A 12,866-nucleotide genomic window follows, 5' to 3' on the forward strand; every position below is an offset into this window, starting at 1 on the left:
AAAAAAAAAAAAAAAAAAAAAAAAAAAAAAAAAAGAACTTTTTCTTTGCATTCACAACTTGGCTAGCTTTTGGCCTATCTCAGCTTTCGACATCCCTTCCTCACTAAGCTTAGTCATTTCTAGCTTTTGATTTAAAGTGGGAGATGTGTGATTCCTTCTTTTACCTGAACAGTGAGAGGCCGCGGTAGGATATTTAACTGATCTAATTTCAATACTGTTGTGTTTCAGGGAATAGGGACACCTGGGGAGAGAGAGAGAGATGGAGTAAGGGCTGGCTGGTGGAGCAATCAAACCACATACAACATTTATCAGTTAAGTCTGCCATTTCACAGAGATGTGGCTCATGGTGCTCCTACACAATCACAATAGTGACACCACAGATCACTGGTTACAGATGACAAATACAGTAAACATGATTAAAAACTTGAAATATTGAAATCATTATGAAAATATGACACACAGGCATAGACTGAGCAAATGCTATTGGAAAAACGGTGGCAAAGGACTTGCTTGATGCAGGGTTGCCACAAACTTTCAATTTGTAAGAAATGCAGTATCTGCAAAGTGCAAAAAAGTGAAGCACAATACAATGAGGTGTGCCTGCAGTTGTAAATTACTGAGCATTCCTTTTATGCCCCAAATTATGCCAAATGCTTCAGACACATTTCCTACTTCATTTTACATACAGATGAAGAAATAGAAACTCAAAAAGCTTATGTCACTTGCACAGAATCCCAAAAGCTCGTAGGAGGCAGAGCTAAAATACAATATGGATTTATCTCATTTCCCAGTTCATGATCATAAGAGCCTTAGCTATATGCTATTTTCCTGAGAACTAACTTGATATCTTAGTTTCAGAGAGTAGAAGAAAATGCAAGCCTTAAAGAAAAATAACTTCACAATGTAGCTTCAAAAAACAAAGGCCTTTTTGTAAGAACAAGAGTACAAGAGAATATGGTTTAGTAATAATGTCCAAAACGGATCCGTGATATTATCAGTATCATGCGTTTTAAATAAAACAGTTGGCTTACTTCTAAAATACATGCTCAAAAATAATTTTCAGAAAGTATGTGCATGTTAATGTATATATGTGTGTATATACACCTATACATAATTAGGATTCAATGTACACAAAAGGGTTGTTAACAATCAGAACAGTAAACCTCTGAAAACCATCTGCAACTTCTACTTCAGAAACTACTTATGTCAGTTACTAGTGATATCAGAATTATTTCAAGCCATGCAGCTCAGGATACTTGAAGCCACTAACCAGTCATTTGAAAATTGAGTGTTCATATACCTATAACCACCAACTTCTACTAGTCATAGAGTTAGCACAATGGCATGACTCTGGGCTAAATGATTTTCTATAGCAGGGTTGACAAATGGTGGCCTGTGAGTCAAACCAGTCAGCTGCCTGTTATTGCAAATAAAGTTTTATTAGAACATAGCCACAAACACTGATTTACATATTGCCTATGATGGCTTCTGCACTACAACGACAGAGTTTAACAGCTGCTACAGGGGCCTTCCACCCTCAGGGCTTGAAAATATTTATTGTGCAGTCTTTTACAGAAAAAGGTTGTCAAGCCCTGTTCTAGAATTGCATACATGTTGGAAGGAGATCTTGCAATTTTAAAGGGCAACTCCAAAAATTCCAAATTTTTTGCCTCTTTTCTAAATCATAGGGAAGGAAGCTAATATTTTATGAATACAGACTGAAATTCTAATGCTATAAGAAGATCATATCACACCTCAAACCAACCATTTGAAAATGAGGTAATGAACTGCTTACCAGGCCAGCTGCTCCAGAACAATTGAGAGTTCACCTGGATGCCTGGAGCGTCCTCTCCGGCTTTTACTCCTTTAAATTCTGTTTCTATTCGGCCCTTAAAAAAGGAGTTAATGAGCTGGAATCTTTTCATTTGTTCTCTCTGGGATACTGTCATTTGGGAGCTATGACATGAACTTTCTTTTTTAAAAGGTTCCTTAAAATCTTGTACACCGTAAAGCCTTCCGTAATGGTTTCCCTTTCATTGGTTTCTACAAACCATGGTTTATTTCCTTTCCACTAAATCATGATGACCCTACAGTCATATATAAATTAGACATGTTCAACCCTTAATAGGCATTCACAGCACCATGTGCCTACTGAGGACTTGGCTTACTCACATGTCCTTTGAAAGATTACCTAGGCACTTGGCCTTGATTGGTCTGTACTTGGAATTACTGCATTTCATCTGTTTTTCTTAAGCAGCTTGAGCTCTGGATGAACCACTTCTAGTAAAGAAGGCATTTACTTAACATTAGAGCATATTGTATTTTCCCTGATTCTGAATTAAATTCTACGGCTAATGCTTTGGTTTTCTATACACAAACTGATTACTCCAATCTTATCTGATGGATGGAAAGAGGATATTTTGGATGTGAAATTCTTGCCTTGATCCTTTATCCTCAACTCTAGACTGCACAGAGAATCCCTGATCAAATTTCCAGCAGTTACATGCTGACAACATATTAGGCATTAGGGTATACCACTGAGAAATATCTCTAATGGTCTGGCAGTGCTGGATACATTTTGCTCGTGCCATTTAAATAAACAAGTCATGTTTCATTGTGCACCATAATATTTCACTGTGGCCACACAAGCCTTAGATTTTTGAGGTATTCGACAAATTCTTGAGTGAAGATATGAATGTGAACATGTACAAGAAGAATTCACCCCAAGCCAGGACAGAGTATATCCTCCTCAAAGGAAGAACACGTTTTTGCTTGTAAAGAGACCATATGGTAAAACAATCAACAACCCTTAGAATACTTTAAAATCAGCACAGGAAAGCTGTTGACAAGGAAAAGAGGATTGCAATGCGGGTGAGAAAATCAGAACTCTGAGTTAAGGGGGGCCTGGGTGGCTCAGTCAGTTAAATGTCCAGCTTCGGCTCAGGTCATGATCTCACAGTTTGTGAGTTCGAGCCCCGTGTCCGGCTCCGTGCTGACAGCTAGCTCAGAGCCTGGAGTCTGCTTCAGTTTCTGTGTCTCCCTCTCTCTGACCCTCCCCTGCTCACGCTGTCTCTCTCTCTCTCCCAGAAATAAATAAAACGTTAAAAAAAAAAAAAAAGAAAGAAAGAACTCTGAGTTAAGAACGCACTAAGGACAGCAGGCTGTTCCACTTACAGGGGGCAGTTACACCTCCTCCCCTGCCGCAGAGTCCATACACTCCCCAAAGAGCCCTCATATCTGTCAATGCCCCTTCTGGAATGCCAATTCTAGGTACCTGAAAACCTGAAATGCAAATAGAAATGCTTCTTCTAACTCTACAGTTACATACGTTTTAATATGACTGCCTTAAAGCTCGTTTGAAAATACACGAGTGTGTTCAGTGTATGCTTTTTCCCGATCAAACACTCATCCAAGGTGAAGACCATGTCACCATGAGGTGGTGATCTGTTCCAGCAGTCAGCACATGCCTAACAAACAAACAAACAAGGACCCCAGGTCTTTTTCTCTATAGCTCTTAGAAAAGAGGTATCCTGTTTCCACTGAGAATGTCCAGGTGCCCCCAGGTAAGCCAGGAAAGATAAGCATACTTGCTCCAGAAAGACAGACTCTGTCTGACAGTGAAGTCAGCACTAGAGCTAGGAGACTGGAAAGATGAATCCCAAAAGGCATCATTTGAGTCCAAGAGTGAAATGCTCTCTAAAGAAAGAATTGCTGTAACTTCAGTTAGCTAATAATTCACTTTTTGTTTAAGTCACTTAGAGATATCACTTGTAGAATAGGCACAGATACAAAGTATTTTTTTAATGATAAAAAAATAATAAACTCTGATGTTTATTAGATATCAGAATTTTAAAGATAAGTGTTACTTGACAGGAAAATGTTGATATCTGAGGAAGGAGGAGGAAGAATCTGGAGGAGTAAGAAGAATCCATACGTCTGAATGGAATGCAGAGTGACCAGACACACTGAGAGGGTGGTGGTTTGTGATGGGAGGAGCATTTCAAAAAGAAAGTGAGTGGACGTGGAAGACATGCTTTTCATGTACTTGACCACTATGTATGGGGCTAGGAATGATTTAGCAAAATGGGAGATCAACAGTTTCACGTAGGACTGAAGCTAAACTATATCATAAACTATAGCAAAACTATATCTCCACTGATATTACCTTTGTCATAAGCCAGAGGGCTTGATCTGTTAATATTTATTTCATATTTTAGGCTTATTAACAAATATCTCTACCACTTATCAGATCAGAACTTTCCAGCCACTACACTGAACCACTCATGGCTTTAGTTTCTAAAGATGAACTATGGGTCCTGAGGTGGCCAAACCTTGGAATAAGTCATTGTCATCTATGAAAAGCCATGAACAGTAACAGTGGGAATCTTAACAGCCACGTGTGTTTTGTTCAAGTCATTTTACCTCCCTGCTACTGTCTCCTCATCTGCAAAAGGGAATAGAATATAGCGATAATATACTCTAAAGATTTGTACTGGAATATTACACTCAATTTAAAATAATACTGAAAACTGTCTATTTAGTACTATAATATGGAAGGTACTAATTAAATTATAGCTGCCATATTTTCTGTAAACAAATTTTACATTTGTTTGCTGATTATATTTGCATTTGTCTGTAAAGGGACATATTTAAGACTGAAATTATTTTCCCCAAACAGAATGTATATGTGAAACTATCTATAAAAGGAAAAGCTTTGATTTTTCAGAAGGCTATATTATTGGCATTGTTGATATACTGGAGTTAAAAAGGAAAATTCATGGAACCATGTATATACCTTATTATTCCATCCTCTTAATCAGGTAGTTTGTTTATTACAAAGCAATTATTCACACTGGAATTACTTGATGACACAGGAGAATAAAATTGGATTTGAACAAAAATTTGAGGTTATAGTGTTTTTATGAGTAAATAATATACATAAATAAAACAGATTAATAATCTACTTAAATTATTTCTTTTACAATCTGTTTATGTCCCATATGTATATATATATGTTAATCATGCTACTTAGTAGTGCAATCATTAAAGGTCAGCATACTTTTATGAAAGCTGAAAGGGTTTAAGAGACTTGGCAAAAAGTATTAGCCTCACCAGAAAGCTAGCATTTAGGAGTCAATGGAAAACCTAAAAAGTTGTGAAAGCAAATATAGAAAGAAGTGCCTATGCATAAAATATTCAGCAAGATAATAAGGTAATATGACACTGGTGAACTGTAAAAGTGTATTTCAGAGTGCAAACGGAAGAGAAGAACAAAAAATATTTTAATGGCCTTAAGATTTTTGACTTTATTCTGGTATGAATAGAGTAAAAGTCAATGAAGAAAAAAATTGAACAAAGGTATGAAAGAGAAAACTTATGTTTTTTTCTGATAATGGAAATGGAGACTAAATATAAAATCATTGCTTCTGTTGATGCCTCCTCCTCCTCTTTCCTCTAAATCCACCTCACAGCCTAGCCTCTCCCTTCTGCCTTTTATGATGCACTGTCTGAAACTGAAATAAAACATGCAAACAGAAAAATGCAAAGAAATTCATAATTATTTTTGACACTTATATAAATGGACTCACATGTATGTATTTCTTTTGAGTTTAATTTACAAAGTATTATGGTTATGAGATTTTTCCCCCTATTGTTAAATATAGTAATAGTTTTCACTGCTGTATAGGTATATACCACACAAATTTTAATATTAAAATAATAGTTATAAGCTGCCTTGACCAGACTTTTCCACTCTTCTTTTGTTAATATACCCGGGTGTGGAATTTCTGGGTAAAAGCTTTGTGGATCTTCACCTTTAGGTTTCCAGACTGGTTGTGCCAATTTACCTTACTGTATATACTGCTTGGATGTTCCCATGGGTCCATAATCCCCTCAGTATTTAAGATTACCATGCTTATTTAATTTTTTTAAATTTTAGCCATTTTATATGTAATGACATCTCATTAGGTTTCTTTTTTACTTAAGTGTAATATACATACAATAAAATATAGATATCGAATGTTCAGTTTGATGGGTTTTGATAAATTTATCACCCATTTAACTACCATCCAAGGCGAAATACCCTAAATACATTTCTATCACTCCCAAATCACTCTCTTGCCTTTTCAATTCAATTCCATGCTCCGCTCTATAGTATTACTGTCCTAATTTCTATCACTGTAGTCCTCTTCTTAGATTTAAAATAAATGAAATCCTACAGAATATAATCATTTATGTATGGATTTTTTTGTTCAAAGTTGTGTGTTTAACACTGCATGTATACAATTCATTATGACATGGCATGGATCAGTACTATTCATTTCCTTTTTATTGTCAAGAAATATGCCACTATATGAGTATGCCACAAGGCGTTTATTTCACTCTCCAGTTGATGAGCGTTGGAGTTGTTTCAAATTAGGGGCTAGTTGATGAGGCTGTAAAAACCAGTTTTATAAATCTTTTTGTGGACATTGGTTTTTATTTATCTTGTGTAAATACCTAAAATGGAATTCCTGGTCTGTGGGATAAAATGTATATTTAACTTTATAAGAAACTGCAAAACACTTTTTTAGGGTATTTGTACCATTTTACATTCCCATCGGCATTTATGGATGTTAGTTGTTCCACATCCTTACCAACAATTATCCTTGTTGCTATTAACTGTTTTTCATTCTAGCAGGTGTAAAATGATATGTAATTGTGGTTTTCTTATTTTTTTAATTGAATTAGAGTTGATATATCATTGTGGTTTTCATTAGTATTTCCCTGATGATTGGTATATAGCTTTTTTTTTAACATATCTGTGCTTAATGGTAACTTTTAGAAAACTTTTATTATTTATTTAATCCATTAACAACTTTCTCTCCTCCCCTCCCCCACCTATACCTAGGATTTCATCGTATTTCCATACTGAGGAATGAAACAATGACACAACTAATCACAATAAGCTTCTTCAAAAAGAGAAGCTAACACAGCTCATTTTCTTTTAATGGGAAAAATATAAATATACGCACTCTAGAATGCACAATGCTTTAGTCACTAGGAGATTCAAATGGGATCCTGAAGAACGTAGGCAAGACAAGGCCATGGTAAAAGAGGAGCTGAGACACTGTGCAATCGTTTAAGGGTTCTCGGCACTGTATCTCTTGGTCACTAGGTGAATCCTGACATGGGGGAAGACTTTAGCTACTGCCAAATGGAGACACAGTAACTGCTAAATTGACTTAAGGGCTGCGCACAGGAACCAATAGCCAGAAAAGTACTAACCACTGCTGAGAACATCCACACCAGAAGGACTTAACCTTCCAGGAGCTCTAAACTGATATCATGTCCAGTGTTCACATGGCTGACTTTATCATCTGTGTCCATTTGGCACAGCAAGTGGCAGTGTCTCTACAATGGTGATGCAGCCCCTGGAAGTGTCTTTCACCCCCTTGTCCATGAGGGCTTTGATTCCTTGAGCAAAAGCTTCCCATTCAAATACACCCAGAGGTCCATGGCACGCAATCTGCTTAGCTCCAGTAACTGCCTCAGGTACTTCTTGCTGCTCTCAGGACCTTCCAAGTCCATTCAGCCAGCAAGTATGCCAGAGGCCACTGTGCTTGGCTAGACTTAGCATTCTCATTAAACTTGTCAGCAGTGACAAAGTCAACAGGCAAGGTAATCTTCACACAGTTCTTCCCAGCTTTGGACATCGGATCTTTGACGATCTTGGCTCCCTCATTTGTCATCAAAGCAGAAAAGTGCCTATGTCCATGTTGTTAAGCACCTTAAGGAAGGTAAAAGCCATCCCACCACCAATAATCATCTCACTGACTTTGTCCAGCATATTATTGATAGTTGGATCTTGTCTGTAACTTTAGGTCCACCCAGGATGGCCAGGAAGGGTTGCTGGGCTCTTCAAGGCCTTGGCAAAGTAGTTCAGTTCCTTCTTCATCAAGAAACTTCCAGCATTCTGTGGCAGACTGAGTCCCACCATTCAACTGTGGGCTTGGAGAGCAGTGCCAAAAACATCATTGACATAGACATCACCTAGCTTGGAAAGTGAAGCTCAGAAGGCTTCTGTTTTAGCTGACTCAGCTTTAACCCTACTCCTAGAAAAATCTTTCACCTTCCCTTCTTCTTTCACATGAAAGTGAAGGTTCTGCAGCAAGATGACAGACCCAGAAGCAGGATCAGCACAAGCTTTCTCCACTTCCAGACCCACACAGCAGTTCAAGAACAAAATCTAGGCTCAGCAGAGATTTGAATTCTATAGCAATTGGCTCCAAAGAGTATTTGTCAGGCATTGACATACCATCAGACCAGCTCAGATGGCTCATAAGAACAAGTGGCTTGGCTCCATCATGCAAGCAGAATTTGATGCTTGAGGTAGCACCCTTGATTCTCTGGTTGTTTGTTATCTGGTTGTTCTTCACAGGTATGTTGAAGTCTGTTCTCTTGATGCCCCACTTCCCCTTCATGTCCATCCTATCCACAGTCAGCTTGTTAGAAAGCAACATCTTGGCAATACAACAGCAGCAAGGCTGAGAGCTTAAACAACACTGTCATTCTTATATTTTCTTTTGCAAAGTATCTTTTCAAAGCTTTTACCCTTTTTTATTGGATTATTTGTCTTTATGAGATTAATTTGTGAAGTTCTTTATATATTCTAGATAAAAGCCCTTTGTCAGATTTATGCATTCTATTTTGTTGTAGTCTGTGGCTTGTTTATTCATTTTCTTAATGATTTCTTTAGATAGAAGTTTTCTTTTTAATATTGATAAAGTGCAAATTACAAATTTTTATAATGAATGGTGGTTTTGTGTTTGTTTGTTTCTTTTGTTCAATAAAGCTTTGCCTACTCAAGGTGACAAAGACAGTTTCCTATGTTTTCCTCCAGAAGATTTGTGGTGGTAGATTTTATATTTAAGCCTTTGATACATCTTGAATTAGTTTAACTTTGGTGTGTGGAGTTTCATATAGAATTGATCCAGCACTATCTGTTTAAAGAGACTTCTTTGAATGGATTTAGTTTAGCATCATGGCTGAAAATAAGCTGATTCTATATATAATTTATGACTGTACCTATATTTATATTTAGACTTGGTATTTGGTTCTACCGATTTATTTGTTATTCCTTATACCTGTAGTATAGTCTTAATTAATGTAGCTTTATTACAGTTTAAAAAGAATTATACATTTAAAATAATGTCTTTCCATTTTGTTCATTTAAAACTCCCTTTTTTAATTCCATTTCAATTCTAGAACATTTCACAAGTTTTCCACAAAAAAAACGTTTCTGGGATTTGACGAGAATTGAACTGAATCTGTAGACCTCCGATTGCTCTTAAGATTTATTAGTTATCTTTGTTCAATATACTAAATTTCAATAATATATGAATTCAAAAATATACTAACATTCAATAATTTTAGTATAACATATTTCAGTATATTTTTGTTTGTTGTTTTTTTTTTTTTTTTTGGTTTACCTTAATTTTTTTTTTTTACAAATAGTTTATTGTCAAATTGGTTTCCATATAACACCCAGTGCTCATCCCCACAAGGGCCCTCCTCCATGCACATCTCCCCCCTCCCTCCTCACACCCATCAGTCCTCAGTTTGTTTCTCAGCATTCAAGAGTCTCTCATGGTTTGCCTCTCTCCCTTTCCCCCACCATTTCCCCCCTTTTTCTCCCCCATGGTCCTCAGTTAAGTTCCTCCTAATCCTCCTATACGTGCAAACATATGATATTTGTCCTTCTCTGCCTNTCATTGCCATGTAGTATTCCATCGTATAGATAAACCACATCTTCTTGATCCATTCGTCCGTTGATGGACACTTAGGCTCTTTCCATGTTTTGGCTATTGTTGAGAGTGCTACTATGAACATTGGGGTCCATGTGCTCCTATGCATCAGCATTTCTGTATCCCTTGGGTAAATTCCTAGCAGTGCTATTGCTGGGTCCTAGGGGAGTTCTATTGTTAGTTTCCTGAGGAACCTTCACACTGTTTTCCAGAGGGGCTGCACCAGTTTACATTCCCACCAACAGTGTAGGAGGGTGCCCGTTTCTCCACATCCTCGTCAGCATCTAGAGTTCTCTGTTTTGCTCATTTTAGCCACTCTGACTGGCATGAGGTGGTATCTCAGTGTCGTTTTGATTTGTATTTCCCTGATGAGGAGGGATGCTGAGCATCGTTTCATGTGTCTGTTGGCCATCTGGATGTCCTCTTTGGAGAAGTGTCTGTTCATATCTTCTGCCCATTTCTTCACTGGGTTGTTTGTGTTTCGGGTGTGGAGTTTGATGATTTCCTTATAGACTTTGGATATTAACCCTTTATCTGATATGTCATTTGCAACTGTCTTTTCCCATTCTGTTGGTTACCTATTAGTTTTGTGGGTTGTTTCCTTTGCTGTGCAGTCAGTATATTTTTTTGATTCTATGCTGAGTTTTATAGAACTTCTCAAATCTCTTGAATACTGTAATTAGTTTTTTTAAAAAATTCTCAGTCACAATCTTTACAACTATTTCTTCTGCCTAATTAACTCTTCTCTAATTCTAAGACTTCAATTGCAAATCTGTTAGATGTTTATACCATGTTTTAATTATATATTATGTTCTCTATATTTTTGGAGCTCCTTGCTTCAGTTTGGAGATTTTTCCTTGATCTGTCTTCTAACTCACTTATTCTTTCTTCAGCTACACTGAATCTGATGATTAAACTCAACCACTCAGTTTAATAAGATCTCAACTATTGAAATCTTTTCTTTAAAATTTTTTTTCAATATTTATTTATTTTTGAGAGACAGGGAGAGACAGAGTGTGAGTGGAGGAGAGACAGAGAGAAAGGGAGACACATAATCGAAAGTAAGCTCCAGGTTTTGAGCTCGAACCCAGGAACCATGAGATTATTACCTGAGCCAAAGTCTGACACTTAAACAACTGGGCCACACAGGTTTCCCTCAACTATTGAAATCTAAATGTGTTATTTGAAGTTTTAGAATTTCAACTTTCAAATTTTCCTGTTCTCTGCTAAAATTTCCCACCTTATCACTTAATTTCTGAATATATTAACTAACTTAAAAGTTATGTACTATCACTGTAATGTGTGGTTATTCTCTTGATAAATCTCAGTTGCCTGCTTTTTCTCTTGTTTTTTGGCCTATTCTTAATTTTTTGTGCCTGATTACTTTGTATTGTTTACCAACATTATATATTATTAAATAGCACATTTATATCAGTCATTCGAAGATGGTCATCACCATCTTTTTCCAGAGAGGAATTATTTGTTATCATCAAGCAGCTGGCTGCATAACTATAATCCAGTCAGGAATTGACTTATTTTATTTTATTTTATTTTATTTTATTTTATTATTTTATGTTTATTTATTTTTGAGAGGGAGAGGGAGAGAAAGAGAACAGAGGAGGAGCAGAGAGAGAGGGAGGCACAGAATCAAAAGTAGGCTCCAAGCTCCAAACTGTCAGTGCAGAGCTGGATGCCCAATGCAGGGCTCAAACTCACGAACCATGAAATTATGATCTGAGCTTAACCAACTGAGCCATTCAGGTACCCCAGGAATTGAGATGATTTTAAACTGGGTGTCAGTTATGAGACCTGGTCTAGTTCCCACTCCCTGTTATATATAGAATGTAACAACTTTATATATCAATAGAAAACTCAGGTATTTACAAGAATTGTTAACTCCACATTTTCCCAGCTACATGAAAGTGTTAATGTTTTGCTCAGCGTGTTATTCTCTCACACATGCTTTACCATTTATTATTATTTTTAGTGAAAAAAAGTGGCTCCAGACACTGAAATAATCTTCGGTGTTCCTCAGTTTTGGTCCTTGTTTTTTTCGGTTCTGAATGCATAGGTAGTTTTGTTGTGTCTTAAAATAGTTATTTAAAAACATATTTTCCTAGCTTATTTAGTTGTTCTCAGAAAAAAGCCTGTTCTTAAATGTCCTAGATAGTCATTGCTAGAAAAAGAATTTATCATCTCTCTTTAAAAGTAGATTTTTTACAAGTTACTGAAACAGCTTTAAAAATATATATTAAAATATCATTCTCTTTGATAAGTTTAGAAGAAGTAAGGTTTTCCTTATTTAGATTAAGTTAATTTACATCTAGAATCTTTAGTTGGGATGTGTCAATTTTTGACTGGTAATTATGGACATTGCTTGATGATAAGGCAGGTGTGACCCATAAGTGTAACTTACTGGGAATAAAACAAGATGCTAAAATTAATTGATGCCTGGATTTATCCCTGAAATGTATATGCACAAAGTATGCCCAAACAGCATAGCAAAGACTGAAAAAAAATGAACTGAAATTTAAACCATTACCCATAAAAGACAAGACATATCTTACAGTCTGACCATAACTGGACTGATTCCCTTCTAAGACAAAGTATCTACATTCTCATTAGGACTATAATAGCAAAGAGAATCTCTACAACATAACATCAACAGTGACTAGGATAAAACCCAAAGTTAATTGATATGGAAAGACCTAGGAAATGTGATTAACTTTTAAGAAAAAAAACAATAGATATGAAACCCAAGATGACCCAGAGTTTGAAATTATCTTGATAAGGACTTTACAGTAACTATTATAACTACTACTGTTATAACTTTTATAACAAATGCATATGGAATGAATACAGAGATAGAAAATATCAGCACAGAAACAAAAATATGAAAAACAACTAAATTAATTTTTAAATCTGAAAAGTACAATATCCTAAATAAAAAGTTTTCTGGATCGACTCAATAACAATATATATAACAGAGGAAGATGTCTGCAAATCAAAGATAGATGACTAAAAACTATTCAAACTCAAGAAAACAGAAAAAAAAGTCTGATTAAAAAATTAAATAAGGCT

General features: G+C 36.1%; 1 pseudogene; it reads right to left on the reverse strand.

Moving 5' to 3' along the window:
* Positions 1–7,185: 7,185 nt before the first annotated feature.
* LOC120230811 lies at positions 7,186–8,501 on the reverse strand (annotated as a pseudogene).
* Positions 8,502–12,866: the final 4,365 nt, after the last annotated feature.

This window comes from Hyaena hyaena, unplaced genomic scaffold, assembly GCF_003009895.1.
Source record: "Hyaena hyaena isolate Hyena2069 unplaced genomic scaffold, ASM300989v1 scaffold_48, whole genome shotgun sequence".
NCBI classification, from domain to species: Eukaryota; Metazoa; Chordata; class Mammalia; order Carnivora; family Hyaenidae; genus Hyaena; species Hyaena hyaena.